At 40.2% G+C, this 15,808-nt stretch overlaps 1 protein-coding gene across 2 annotated transcripts in view; it reads left to right on the top strand.

Moving 5' to 3' along the window:
* GPC6 (glypican 6) overlaps positions 1-15,808 on the top strand; it is a 1,116,910-nt gene that overhangs the window by 908,209 nt on the left and 192,893 nt on the right. The window lies entirely within an intron of this gene.

Below are 15,808 nucleotides of genomic sequence, written 5' to 3'. Positions count from 1 at the left end.
CATCTTATTATTTTTACTTATGTGTAATATTGCACCTACTATGATGGACATGTGCATTTTATAAGAAATGAGTTGATCTGGGAAAACCTAGATAAGAATGGCTTGTGTTCAGGATAAATATAAATCTCCTTGGTATTTCATGAGAGTTTGTGACAAGCTACTTGGTATTTTATGGGAGCTTAGGCAACATGGGATTGCTAAGTGTGGCTTAGAGATTGCAGGCTTGAGATGACTTGAGCCAGTGTTGAGTTTCAGGGGGAGGCCTTGGCAATGTGTGGAATAAACTTATATAGGGACTGGAGAGGCTCTTCAGAGAGGTGGAATGGCAGGCCCACACTGCAATGAACCGGGAGAGTGAGTGATGGCCTTTGAAATCGCTCTTTTCTCAATATGTCATCGTTTGGATAAAGCTTAGATTAAAACAGGGAGCAAGAAACACCTTACACTGAAAAAAAAAAAAAAAAAGTAGAGGCAAGATTGCAGGAAGCAAAGAAATTGAGACTTATCTTTCCATTTATATAAATCCAAACCTCCCAGCCCCAGCCTTCCCTGCCTCCTCTATTAATGACTGGGGCAGTGGTGTTCCCCCCGGGAAGTTCCTGTGCAGAGTTGGAGATGCTGAATTTAGTCTCCAAGGGGACCTGAGGAAGGTAATAAATAGAGTGGCTATGGAAGGCATTTGGGAACCAAACCCAGCTAATAAAAAATGATGCTCATATGCACTAAATTTCCTCATGTACAGAACAGACATTTGTGTGCTGGATTAATATGAAAAAAATATCCTCTTAAAACTTGATTAGAAGAGATCTATTTAGCACAAAAATAAAATATCCCCTCATATTTTGCTCCTAAATACACCCCTCACAACTCACAATTTTATAGATTTTATAAGAAATAAATTTGTTTAAAACATAAAGAAATTTGTTTACAGGAGAGTGCCCACTTATCATCAAATAATTTATTTTATGTAGCATTTGTTTACTTCCGCATGCTATGATATTTTACCCAGAGGTTGCTTAATTTCAGTGCTAAAATGCAGCTGCCTCTGCAAAACTATGTCAACAGGTAAATGGCCCCCACCACATGCTCACCTATCTCTGGGGCAAATAACCGAACAATCTATAAAGTATTGAAGGATTTTGAGCAGTTAAAACTTCACTGTCTGAGTTAGGCATTTGGTCACATGTTAAGGGTAAAGCTGCTGTTCTTACTAACAGTGCCATGGGATCTGTAATAGCCCAGAGTATGTGGCTCCTCATTTTTATATGTCATCGGAAAGATGGACTGCCAAGAGCACATCTGGGGTCTGGGTTTAGTACTAGCTCGGGGAAAAGGGTACCACATAGTTAATCACTTCCCACATAAGCCAGAATCTCCCCTGAAGATTAGTCAAAGTGCCAGTAAAATATGGGCCTGTGTTTCACATCTCACGAGAAGCTCACAGAAAGCAGACTAAAGGTTTATGCTATTGAGCTAGGTTGGGTGCTGTGCCTGGATGTTCATGGGCATGTGAATAGCCTGTCTTCGCCATGATGGGGCTCTGGCAAAATGACCTCATGGGCCTAGGCAACCAAAAGGGTGTGATGGGCTGGTACACAGAGAACCTGACTGTGCATGCTAGTGCTGCCCACTGCTGGCCAACCAGTTGTCATGTCAGGAGTTGAAGTTGAACTGTAAGCCCTGTTTGGGAGGTACAGGCCCATATTAGAGACCTCAAGAAACTAAAGCTTCAATATAGGCCACTGTGCTAGTCAATTGAATCAGGATCAATTGGATATAGATAAATAGGTAGATAGATAGATATAAGAGGAGGTTTATTATAAGAATTGGCTCACATGGTTCTGGAGGCCAAGAAGTCTCTTAATCTGCCATCCGCAAGCTGAAGAACTGAGAAAGATGGTGGTATAATTCAATTCAAGGCCGAAGACGTAAGAGCCAGGGAGCTGATGGCGTAACTCCCAGTCCCAGGCCAAAGGCCAGGGAACCAGAAGTCACTGTTTCACGTCCCAGAGTCAGGCAGGAGAACCAGGATCCTCCAATGTCCAAGGTCAGGAGGCAATGGATTTCCAAGCTCAGAAAGACAGAGAATTGGCCTTTCTGTTCTCTTCCACCCCAGGGATAGAGTGATGCCCATCTACTTTGGTAAAGCGGATCTCTTTACTCCGTCTACTGAATCGAATGCTAATCTCTTCCAGAAACTCCCTCACAGATACACCCAGAAACAGAGTTTTATCAGCTTTGTGGGCATCTCTTAGCTCAGTCAAGATGACACATAAACGTTACCACTCTGGACACCAAGCTGCTGAAACCTGCATTTATAAACACATGAAGCTTTCCTATATTGAGCTAGGTGACTCAGGGAACTGGTGGGATTCAGAAATGAAACCCTAATGTGGGGGATCAGGACAGTTAGTCAAGGAGGGCTATGGGGAAACACTGAGAGAATTATCATACATTGTGATACTCTTTGCAGGTGTATATACATACTTCCATTTACCTATTGTATTCAACTCCAAAACCATCATGAATGCAGTGTTCATTCTTTGTCACAATTAGAAAGGGAGCCTTGATTCTAAGGGTTTGTTAGCAGCTCTGCTACTGTGTCCTAATAGTCTGTGAGGTTTCTAATGACCAAATGCCACACAGGAGGCCTTGGTAATGGAGCTGTGTCGCCACAGGAGCCACGCAAAGTGAGTGTTACTTAATCACAGCCGCCAATGAAAAATGTACTATTTCTTAAGGAAGCCAGTGAGGTTGTGATGTTAAAGTGCCACTAATGTCATGTCGAGTGGGAGGAGGCTTTCATTTAGGGCCTCTCTTTTTTTTTAATCCCTCAGTTTGAATGCTTTTGGAGAAAATAAAAATTTCTAGATGGTTCTTTTTATAACGGAACTCGAGGGAAAGTGAAAGTTTTTTAATGTGCCACAGAATGTGAAAACCAAACCTGGTCAGCCTGTGGCATGCTGGAAGGAGTTCAAGATGTGGATCAGTTATGGGAAAACTACATGTGTGCAATATCACCTGTTATCCGGTGGCCAGCCACATAATGAGGAGGGAAACCATTTGAAAATGCTTATTTAAAATCAGAGGGATAAAAATGTTGAAGAAAATATAACCTTTTTTAAAATATATTTTATTGATTTTTTTACAGAGAAGAAGAGAGAGGGATAGAGAGAGTCAGAAACATCGATGAGAGAGAAACATCGATCAGCTGCCTCCCTCACACTCCCCACTGGGTATGTGCCTGCAACCAAGGCATATGCCCCTGACTGGAATCGAACCTGGGACCCCTCAGTCCACAGGCCGATGCTCCATCCACTGAGCCAAGCCAGTTAGGGCAAAAATATAATCATTTTTGTCACATAGTGAATTTCTTTTAAATTCAGGCCCTTTATCTCTTTCATAGTGTCCATCATTGATTCAAGCATTTGTCCACTGTTGGGCAAACACCCTATTCATTCTGTATAGTTAGGTTGATCTATTCACCAAATTCTGGATGTGGGCTTTGACATATATTCTGTATCCGTAGTTCAGCAGTTGTGTTCTGTGCTGGGATCTGATTCTGTAACAAGTACAGTCACAGTCATTGTAGAGCATGTGATCTGGTAGGGGAAATAGACATTGAAAATGAAATTACAAGTGGGAGCACTTTGGTATATGGGAAGCATAGAATAAACCGGAGCATATACAGACAGGTGCTATGCAGTAATCTCATTTTAGGATCAGAGAGTGTTATTTACAATTGCACATTTAAATATATATATATATATATATATATATATATATATATATATCCAGATTTAGCAAATGAAAATACAGGATGCACAACTAAATTTGAATTACAGATAAATGAATAATTTTTCAGTATGCATGTCTACCTATTGCAATATCTGGGACAGAATTATTTGCCATTTATCTTAAATTCAAACTAAGTGCTATGTCCTGTTTTTCCTGGCAACCCTAATACGTGTGTGTGTGTGTGTGTGTGTGTGTGTCCCCGCCACCATATATTCAACCAGGGACAAAACTTAGGAAGAGGGATATGAGAAATAGAAAGTATCAGAAACAGGGCCTGTGGATATGGCTTCTAAAGCCTTGTTCTTTCCAATTTCCTCTTTCCCACGGTTTTTCCATTTACATCTCTTTTGCACAAGGAGTGAGTGGTAAGTGCTGGTGTCCAGTGCCATAACAGGACACCTCATCTTTCAATCCTCAAAGGGGTTAACACCCCATTTCTCTTTAGCTTCTCCCCCCACCCCCATCAACCTTTTGTCCTTAGAGCTTATATAAGCCCTCTCCCCTCAAGGGACCCCAGCAAGAGGCCACTCTGAGCACATAAATTGCCTTCAGATTTCAAGGACATAGTTTTGATCTTAGGAATAATTCAGTTTAATCAATAAGTATCGAGCACCAGAGTTATGTGCAGTTCTGAAATATATAAAAGCATGAGTTGTGATTTCTACTCGTGACATTAATTTTTTGAATCACATGCCATACCTGAACAAATGACTTCCCTTTCATAGTAATCAGGCTGTGCATGTATGTCCATATTATTATTCTTGCTAATCTTAACACATTTCGTACCGCTCAGGAGTTTTCTCGTGTTTCGGGTGCCATCTGTTAAGGACCGCTCACGAGTGTTCTTGTTTTTCACGCCCATGGAAAAAGGAGCGAATCTAGATACTTATGTAAATTTTGTTTGGTCCCTCTTCATAGAGGAAAATGTTTTACGCAGCACCATACATTAAAAAAGTACTAGGGACTTTAATTGTGTAATTGTTTTTGTAAATAAAAATGTTATAATTATTGAAAAACAACACCTAAAGTGCATTATGATGATCTAAATAACGTGCAATTTGCCCAAAAACATGCGGTCCCTGGCGTATGTCTTAGAGATTTCTATGCGGTACGCAATGTGTTAAGATAGTTCCTAAACTTGCAAACTCCCTGCTTCCTCATTACAAAATGGGGGTGATAAAGTAACTACCCCATAAAATTATCATGAGGATTAAATGAGATAATGCAATGAAAAGCTCAATGCAGCACCTAGAAGAGATTGTGAGAGCTATGAGACATAGGGGAGAGGGTGGGGAGCCTTAGTCCCTACTACACAGCCTGTGATGTCATCCGAATCAACCACCATCTCAGAAGTCATTCTCGATGTTTCTCACATGTTCTGAGAAACATGGCAAAGAGTCCATTCCAAGGTCCTCACATAAAGAACTGTACTTTGAGGGGGACTAGGGTTCAGCTTTGGAAAAGCCAGGGGAGCCCACAGCAGCCACAGTTAAATGAAGACTCAGCAGAAGTGAGTGTGGGTTTTCCTAAGATCTGGTCCAAAGCCAAAATCCACTTTGTGTTCCAAATGTTTGCTTCACGTGGTGAGAGCATCTCAAGGCCATGACAAATTTCTCTTCAATGCTAACATATTAAAGTAGATATCCCTCAATGTTCTTTGTAGTCAAAAGATAGATGGCCTTTAAGACACTCTGTCACTGGTGAAATAGATTGTGTCATTATCAAAGACAGAGAGAGCGGGGCCATACTCCATACCATAATTAGCTTGAATAACCTTTTGAGGATTTTCTTTTGTTTTTCTGTTTGCTTTTTATAATTAGGGCTTGGAGCACAGGAATATTTTTTATAAGAAAGAGGATTTTTTAACCAAGTAGAGACTCCTTTAAATTTTTATTTCAGCTGCAGGAAAACAGATTGTACAATTATGTTTTCAAAGCCAGTCACATTTTGAAAACCACAAAGCCAAGTGCATGCTATATAAAGATGTTATGTTATCCCTCTATTCCTTATAAACTATCATTAATCTGTAGCTTCTGAACAAGAAATCAAATTTGTGTAAGCATTTTCTATTGAAGTGTGTCCAAACATAACACACTTCAGTAGGAAATTTCATTTTAAGATACTGGGTGGTTCTGGACACTCAACATTGACCTTTACCTCGAGGCTGTGCCCTGCCTGGCATCCACTTCTCCCAGGACTGCAGTAAACCTGCCCAGTCAGATTGCTGTTGGGGTTGGAACTAACTGCAGCACTATGGAGAGTCTTACTCAAGTGATTAGCGGACTTCAGACCGCTTATCAAAATCACTTGACATTCTAAGAATTGGCATAATCCTACCAGACATTTCTTAAATATGCCCATATTGGGTTCATTTCCTTTCTACCCCTAGTTGCTATATTATTGTATTTGACTAAAGAGGAACTTCAATTTCATGTATTAACCCAACTTACATTAAAAGTAGGAAATTCCAACTATTTAAAAAGGAGACACATTGGTTGTTCTGTGCTAATTTTCTCAAAGATTTAGTTGTATGCATGGTCATTATGTCTGATAAATGATGGTATTTCTGCATCTCTGATGGGATTGGCTTGTGCTATTTCATATTCTAATGATGTGGAAGTTTTGGGGTTTCAATACTTTGATACCACTCCTGTTGCATCTCAGAAGTGTGAATTGTCAGGGTGAAAAATTATTGGAAATGCTATCACTTGGACTACAGGGAAGATTGAATAGACTGAAGGAATAGGGAGCTTTGAGGCCAATTCCATGAAATACTGTCATCTCTGATATTCTCTGTAGTATTAGGAAAACCTCAGCACTGCTGGGATCTTCCACCCACCTATACCTGGATAAAACCTTTCCTATATTTTGACTTATGCTGTCCTCACTGCCAAGTGTTATCAGGTTTTCTGATTTAAAGAGTGGGTCTTGGTAACTGTATGAGTCAGCTCAGGCTGCCATAACAAAATACCACATACTATGTGGCTTAAGCAACAGAAATTTGTTCTGGAGTCTGGAAGTCCAAGATCAAGGTGCTGGTAGGGTTGGTTTCTGGTGAGAGCTCCCTTCCTGACTTGCAGATAGCACCTTCTCATTGTGTCTACACATGGCCTTTCTTCTGGGCACTCTTCTTCTTAAAGCATCAGCCCTATCAGATTAGGGCCTCACCCATTTAACTTTAATTACCTCCCTAAAATCCCTATTTCCATACACAGCCACATAGGGGTTAGGGCTTCAACATATGAATTGGGAGTGAGGGAAGGACTAGGACAAAATTCTAATACATAACAATGGCCAAGAATAAAACATAGTATCCGTGTTTTAGCAAATTAATTTTATGCTTCTGGTCTGTTAAATGTTCTTCCATTGCCCATGATACATCCACAATAAGCATCAAAATACTGAATGGAATATTTTACCAAGATAAAATCTTAGTGATATAAAAGAAAGCCCTATGCCCTCAAGAGCATATATTTGTAGCTGGTGTTGAATGCTATAAATGTTGGCTTCTTTTCAGAACGTTATTTTTCATGCAAATGTCTCTGCAGGGAAAAAATAGTTTTAATTTAATTGCACCCCATAAAACAGTAATCATTGTTCTATGGCATGAGATCTAGCATCGATCAAATTCTATTTACCAAAATATAAAAGCTGTAAATAGTGAACATTTGTGGCTATTTCAGCTGTTAAGGACATTTTTTCTGGCACCAGAATGTTAAAGTCTCACAAATTGTACAATGGCAAGAACTGATGATATATAATGAAAAGGTAATAGAGTGGGGCTCAGGTAATAGTCCTGACTCAGGGAATGTGTATCAAAGCAGGTGGAAACCTTAACTCAGCCTCTCATACTTTCCCTTTCTATAAAGAGATAACTTAGGCTAGATATCTTCTAGTGTCCTTCAGAGGTAACATTCTCTGATTCTGGGAAGTAAAGGTGGAAGATGATAAAATTGGAGAACAGATATTAATTGGGTGGGAAAAAAAGTAGATGCATTAAATAAAAATGCAGGTGACATTAGTGGGATCTTTGGATTACATCATTATTGCAGTCTCCCACATGACATCATACAAGCTAGATTTTGGAAGGTATTTTATATGAAACAAAACCTCAGGCTGTGTCTACCTTGGCAGAGGAAATGAACTTGGTGTCCACCTCCAGCCTTTCCCATCTCTAATTGTAATGCATCTTTGACTGAAAGGTGTCTTCAGGGAAGTGTACTGTTGACCAGCCTTCTGCCTGAACAACATCACCCTAACACACATTTCATAAGAGATTTCACTGCTCTGACAAGTTACACATCTTCAGTGTAAGACCACGGTGATACTGTGACTGTTTGTTCAGCCCCCTGCTGGGGCTGGGATTCACACACCAAAGCTGAATTTCTGGTGTGAAGTCAGATTAAATCTTTGTTCTCATTTCATCCGATGGCACAGCTGCCTTAAAATTCACCACCACCACCAGACAGAGGACTTCTTTCAGAAAATGACTCACAGGGAATTTCTCTCATGAATCAGACAAAAGAGTAGACCCAACCTACCGTGATGAGCTTGGGATCGTGACACCCCAGGCTGGCATTATAATCTCATTTGCCATGTCCTTGCTAAGCAGCCTTTGTGTTAGAAGCTATGTTAGGCATCTGAGAAGGAGTGTCCTGGTGTAAGGTTTATGCCATGTCCATGAAGGACTTTACCAGGACTAATATCCCAGCTAAAGCCAGCCTATCTTCCTTCACAACAAGGAGGGAGGAAGGGGAAGTCAAACATAGAAGAATATTGCTGAAGCATCTACTTTTTCTAGTAATTTGCTAAATTGATTTAGGCTCAACTCCTCTAGGTCAGGGTTAAAATGCCTTAAATCATCTTTTCCCTTTTTTTATCCATACATTGTGGAATCACCTGGCAGAATGAAAAGAGGTAGATTAGAATTCATATTTTGCCACTTTCACCTCCCAGACCTTAGTCACACAACTCCCATGAACTTCCGTTTCCACATCTGTAGATGTGTAGCTATAACACCCACTCCACAGGGAGGTGATGAGGTTTCCTGTAGATGAGATAACATGGTGCCTTGGTGTGAATCTAGCTACCCAACTTGTTAGCTGGGTGACTTGGCCATGACTTTCTTCGCTGTAAAATGGGGCTGATAAAAAATAGCTCTTGCTTCATAGGGCTGTTTGAGGGTTAAATGGGCGGATGATACATGCAAAGCAGTCTGAACAGCGTGGCACTTGGCAAGCTCTCAATAAATGCTACTTCTGACTGGTCAATAGAATGCACCTTTCCTAATAGATGCTCAATAAATGTTCCCTTCCTTTCTTTTTTCTTCTCCAAATTGAACTGCTTGAGCACACACAGGATCTTCCTCTGAACAGGCTTCAGGAAATACTCCTTAGGAACTCCAAAGTCAAGAAGAACTAAAGCACTGAAAAAGAAATCCTAAAAATAATATTTTAAATGCACAGACTCACAAAGTTGTGTGGCTTTGGGCAATTCCCTTAACCTCTCTGTTATTCAAATGCTAACAGTAACATGAGGGCATCTGAATACACTGTCTCTTGAATCTCTCCCAGCTACAATAAAAATCATGTCCTTCATCACTGACAACAAAAGTGTGCAGAAGGCCATTAACTCAGCAGGTGAAAGTATAGTACTGGAATCAAAGTTAAGATCTTGATATAAGCTCTCACCACAGACAAATGACTACTATTTGTACATTGTGAGTCTCAGGTGAGCAGGTAAGGATATGTAGCAATGAACTATCTTCAAATTCATCAGCAACGCAGAGTCCATGCCCTCTGGGACAGTAAATCTCTATATTATCTGGCAGAGTGAGCTGGGAGGGGATACTTGGAATGATGGTCTATGTCTTTTGTATTCAGCTCAACTAGGGAAGTCTATTTTTAGTGCTATCTCTATTTGAGTCAAGGTCTAATGGTGGAGAATTGAAAGGTTAAGACAGAAAAGGAGAGAGATACTTTAAGTAGGGATATGAGAGTTTGCATAGTTGAATAAAGTAAACTCAATGGATAGATCCAGTTGACAAATTTGTTAATATCCTAAAGAATTCCTCTTTCTGTGGGTTTTGGGGGTTATTTGTATTGACAAGAATTGAGAACAACTCAGTTGCAATGGTTTCTAACATACAGGTATCCTCCGCTTTTCAAAAGCTTGCATTACACCACTCTGCTTTTACCTCCTTTAGCACTTGTTTTCACTTTCACAACAAAGGGTGAAAAGCATTCAGTGTTTGCCTTGCAGGGCGTCATTGTAGAGGCAGCACCCGAGTAGCACGAGTGGCGCCGCTTCTACTATATGTCAGTGTTATTTTAGCTTTTATGTGTCACTTGTTATGATTTGGGAGGTTATTTTGGGGGTCTGATGGAGATCCAAAACTTTTCCATGTAAATTAATGTCATTGCTTTTTCGCTGTATGCCATTTCAGCTTATAAAAGCTTTCAGAGGAAACGCCCTACTTTGGGGCAGCAAGGGAAACCTGTTTTCATTGTGTGACAAATGCCGAAACCATTTCCGCAGCCACATTCAATTTGAGCAGCCTGGCACAGGGATGGGGGAGGAACGTGAGATGGCCAGGGCCCAGGGCAGCATGGGCCTCGGTGATGGCAGGAGAGAGGCAACCGGAGAAGATCCCATGGGTGGCACGAGAAGGAGCAGCACTTGACAATGGACTGGCTCAGTCACAGGAAGCTAACAAAGTGATTAACATCGGTACATTAAGGTGCTCCTTGGAAAACTGCAACATTATCAAGGGCTGTCAGGGAGGTTGCAGAGCGTTAGCATACAGAAATGTGCCCCTCAGGGTTCACTCCCTCGCACAGGCTGTCCTGGCTCTGGGTTCTCCTATCAGGTGTGATTTGATCTCCAGACCGCTCACAGGGACCAAGATATCAAGGAGTCAGGGGGTCTGACAGTGATGCATTAGGTGATAGGATGCTGAGGCTGATTACCATGCGGAGGACAGAAATGAATCACCTCCTGAATATGCTGACATGGGCGATGAGAGGAGGCAACCCCTGTCTGCAATGCCAATAAGGAAAACAGGAAGTCAGGGCCTCCTGGAACTGCTTGTGCCTGAGACCGGGATGTTTAATTGGAAGTAAAGTCACAGTCAAGGCCACTGCTGTTATCCATAAAATAAAACACAACAAAGAATACCCTAGCACCTTTGGGGAAGACAATTTATTGCCTCTTCCATCTCCCTCATCAGCTCTTAATAAGTATAAATGATGATAAAGTTACCAAATATATTTCCTGATCACCCACTTAACTGCATTTGGAAGCTTGTAGGAAGCATCCATCAATGAAATCATCATTAAGATGTCATCGTGACAAACACTAAATAGGACAAAAACTTGATCATTCAATGAGTGGTGGACTCTAAAATAGTTAAGAGTTTCGCTCCTCCTCTGACACATACATACTGCCATGTAGCTCTAGTTTTCTTCGGATGAATTAATGCCCTATTTTCGCTTCTCAATTTGATTGTAAATTTCTTCAACACACAGTCATAATAATTTAAAATTCTTGTAAATTCTCAACAGTTTCTAGCGCAAAATCTTCTGCATATTGTGGCATATCAAGAGCTTAAGGAAGTCATTTTGATATATCAGTTTTACCAAACAAATAAAATATGAGCTCCTCTTAGATACAAGAAAGGCATGGGTTAGTTACACAAGGAAATGCTAGAGACTGGAGGATCATTAGACTTCATAAGTGGGAAGCTGGATGAGGTGATGGAGGTGGCTGTTCTGTAATACCCCTCAGAGGAATGGATCCAGTTTGGAAAGTGAGATTAGCAGAGTCCAGAGGTAGATGAGAGGAGGCCAATGAGAGTGAGAAGAAGAGTCCCAGATGAAGGCCCTTAGGACCATGGGTTCTTTTCTAGTGCAATAGAAAATCAAAATTGAACTCTCCAGGATAGATAGAAATAATCCTATTTTTAGCACCTCCTGGCTGATAGCATTAGAGAAAAATCTCCAGTTTCCTTGATCAGACAGCCTCAGGTCACTCTTTGTGAGCCCTTGTAATTTCAAATCCCCCCAAAGCAGTAGATTAAATGATTTTGCACTTTTATAAATATAGGATTCATTAGTAGGGACTACAGTTACAGTCTGCTTTTTTTTTTCTTCTTTAAAACAGATCCAGGTTTTACCAGACCCTGTTTGGTCTGTAAAATAAAGGAAAATAACAATGACAATTCAGAAGGGAAGTATGTACACACAATTATTGTGAATGAAATCACTGAGAGAATACATTTGTATTGCTTCTGGAAAGCAATGAGAAGCTTCACAGGATTACATTATCTCAAATTATAACTTCCTGTTGTTTTCCAGAGTTTACAGAAAATAAATGATGTGTCATGTTTAATCTCCTTTGTCCTTAGATTCACCATAATAAATATTAAGGTAGTACATTTATTACAGTGCTTTTCACTTGAAAGACAATACCCATTAATTTCACATCCTGTGTTAATGGCCTCTCCAACACAGCATTCTAATATTGCTGTCTCAGTTCCAAATGATATTTGCAGAGGCTAGATCAGGACAATTACTTTCAATCTCAGGACTCACGTTTTTCTTTCCTTCTGGAAAGATATCTACTATAACCTCTCCAAATTTCTTCTTTGCTATCTTCTACATGTTTCCTTCTGAGAATCCTATCAAATACATTTAGAGCCCTTTAATGTATACTTCATATCTCATAACTACTTTTTCATATTTTATATCACTTTCTCTCTGTGACTTTTTTCTTTGTTTATAGTTTATCTGTCACTGCTCTGTTTGGAACCAGAGAGGGGTACATTAAAGCATGAATTCACTTTGCCATTTTCATCAAAGGTCTCAGCAAAATTACTCTGTCCGTTTATCTGCATCATGCAATTAAGCATATGATTGTGAAAATATGCCTAAATAAGGTTACACTTACTAAGGCAAAAAAAAATAATAATAATTATTGTAGTGTGTGTGTGTGTGTGTGTGTGTGTGTGTTTCTTCTTTTTCTAGAAAGGGATGGGTTTAAGTAACATCCTAAATAAAATAAAAAAAGAAACAGGGAAACAAAAAAGCAAAACTCAGGCAAATCCTTCTATATACAAAATTCCAACTTTCTGTAATACATAAATACATTTAAGCTGATAAACAAAAAGGATAGCTAGTCAGTCTAAACCCAAAACAAATGTGGATAAAAGTGTACCTAATCCTCCAGAGAATCAGGGCAGGCCCTAAGAATTATGTGCATTCCACACAATGTGAAATAAATGTATCCTCTAAATTTTAGAGCTCTAGGGCGTAACTGCTTTAGTACGCCAAATAAAGCCTACAAAAGTGTAACAACAAAATACATAAATCAATAAGCTATTTCTCCCTATACCACATACTTAAATAATCTATTTTGAAGTGGGAGTATATCACTGTAATAAAAAATAAAGACTTTTCCTTCTTTCATCACTATTCTAATTAGTTCAGGTTCACATTCTTTTACGGCTCTGTGAAACATCCCCAACACATAGAGTAGTTACAGAAACAACACGTTCCATAGACTTGAACCCCTAAAAGCCTTGGGTTTGAAATTTATTTTTTAAATGAATATGAAATTCCTATATTTAACTCAAAGGTATTAGTTACCTTTGCTAGTTGAACTACGTGATTAGATTGGGAGATAGGGTTTTATAAATTATGTCACAGAATATATTAAGTTGTCTGTCCTCTCCTTGTACAATAAAAGCTCCATCAGGTCTTATAGAACCATGTCTGCCTTGTTCAGCACTATATTCCCAATACATATATTCAACAAATATTTCTCTAATGAACATTTATCTCTTAACAAACACTTTTCAATTTATGAGGAAAAACATGACTTAATAAACTAGAAACCTAAAAGGCAAGTAAATGAAAATTTCAACAATGAATCCTTAACACATTTTAAATTCAATTTCCTCAACTCTAAGTCAGGCACAGCAATCTTTTCCCTGAAAAAAAAATGAAATATTTAGTGATCATGGATAATATTAAGATAAGGTAAATGTGATATAAAAACATTTTATGGTGTGCTAAATATATCTGTTCCCTATAAGAATATGTGCTTCTTTGATCTTTATCTGCATGGGGTTTTCTCTTCTGAGCTTCCATTTGCTTCTCTGACTTCACCGACATAGTTTTCCCATCCCTGGGAATCAGATTCCAGCAAACAGGATTATTGAAAAACCAAGGGTCTCCAGGTTGCACTTCAGATCCCCAGTCATGTGTTTTCATATTTGTGAACATATGGCCCATCTTATTATAGAAAATCTCAAATGGTCATGATGCGCCTTGCCTTGTTTTTGCATCCAGTATGGATGTTAATCAACTTAGAGTTTTCCATTTATCTGATGTCCATCTGGTATCCTATCTAAGAGTAATATGAAAATTGACCGTCACTCCAACACACAAGATGGCTGCCCCCATGTGGCCAAAGATGGCCACCATAAGATGGCCAGCAGGGGAGGGCAGTTGGGAGGGACCAGGCCTGCAGGGGAGGGCAGTTGGGAGGGACCAGGCCTGCAGGGGAGGGCAGTTAGGGCAACCAGGCTGGCAAGGAAGGGCAGTTAGGGGTGACTAGGCCGGGAGGGGAGGGCAGTTGGGGGCAATTGGGCCAGCAGGGGAACAGTTAGGCATCAATCAGGCTGGCAGGGGAGTGGTTAGGGGGTGATCAGGCTGGCAGGCAGAAGCAGTTAGGGGCAATCAGGCAGGCAGGCCGGCAAGCGGTTGGGAGCCAGCAGTCCTGGATTGTGAGAGGAATGTCCGACTGCCTGTTTAGGCCTGACCAGGGTCCGAGATTGGAGAGGGTGCAGGCTGGGCTGAGGGACACAGACACACACACTCCGTGCACGAATTTCGTGCACTGGGCCTCTAGTAAGAAAATAAACAAAAGACTGGAGCTACCTATTTGTTATGTAAGCTTTCCTAGGGCAGGCTAGGCAGGGAAGGAGTTCTAAAGAACTTCCCAGGCCTGTTTTCCTTCTCCCCTCACCAAAGCACAAGAGTAGCTTGGGGAAGTCTATACCCTGTTTTCTAAAGAAGTGATATGCCTGGACCAATTCTTGATCACTTCCAGGATGGGCTCATGATTGTCCTTCCAGACAGCATCTGCTAAGGCTCATCTTAAATTTGCCATTCAGCTATCAGTGCTTTGTGACTGCATTTTCCTCTCTGAGACCAGGGAGAGGAGGCCATTTCTCTGCCATTAAAGATTATTTCAAGCATGAATGATAAAAGGCTATTATGATTCATAATGAAAGGAGCTAAGGGAAAACATGACCCAACTAAACTATGAGTTATCTGCAACACTGGTTCTCAACTGGGGTGATTTTGCTCCTGGGGACATTTGGAAATACCTGGTGACATTATTGGCTGTTATATTTGTGTGGGGTGCTACAGGCATCTAGTAAGAAGTGATCAGAGATGCCACTAAGCATGAAACACAGAGGGTTGAACAAACAGTCATGGGCCCAAAATGTTAATATGGAAGTCTGAGCAGTCAACTTCAGCAACATTGCTTTAGTTTTCTAGTAAGTTTAGTGTGTTAATGATGTGTTGTTGTTTTTTAATTCTCCATATTTTATGATGCTTTGACATCTTGAGGCCTGGCTAATTCTGGAGAGGCTAGCTATTTCCTAAACATTGTCAACAACTTGCTTGTGAACAAGACTTTCACATGCAAACCAACCAATCCAGGGCTCTTATCCCCAACCACCTCCTTTAGCAAACTATCACACATCAAGCCAATATTTGCCCTGTCCTAAATTATCCAGGGGCCAGGTACCAGCCAACTAGAAACACCCCTATAACTCAGAGCCCACTGAAATTATCCAAAATATATAATCTTAAACTTGCTCAGTTAATCTACTTTGCCTTGCCCATGCCTTTCCACCTATTTGCAAAAAAGTTTTTTTTTTCCTTTTGTTCCTTTTAGATAAATATTTTAAGGAACACTTATATTTATTTTATTTTTT

Source organism: Myotis yumanensis, unplaced genomic scaffold (genome assembly GCF_028538775.1).
Source record: "Myotis yumanensis isolate MYYU_CA2020_CCGP unplaced genomic scaffold, mMyoYum1.0.hap1 SCAF_3, whole genome shotgun sequence".
NCBI lineage: Eukaryota > Metazoa > Chordata > Mammalia > Chiroptera > Vespertilionidae > Myotis > Myotis yumanensis.
This window is presented reverse-complemented; position numbering and strand designations above follow the sequence as displayed.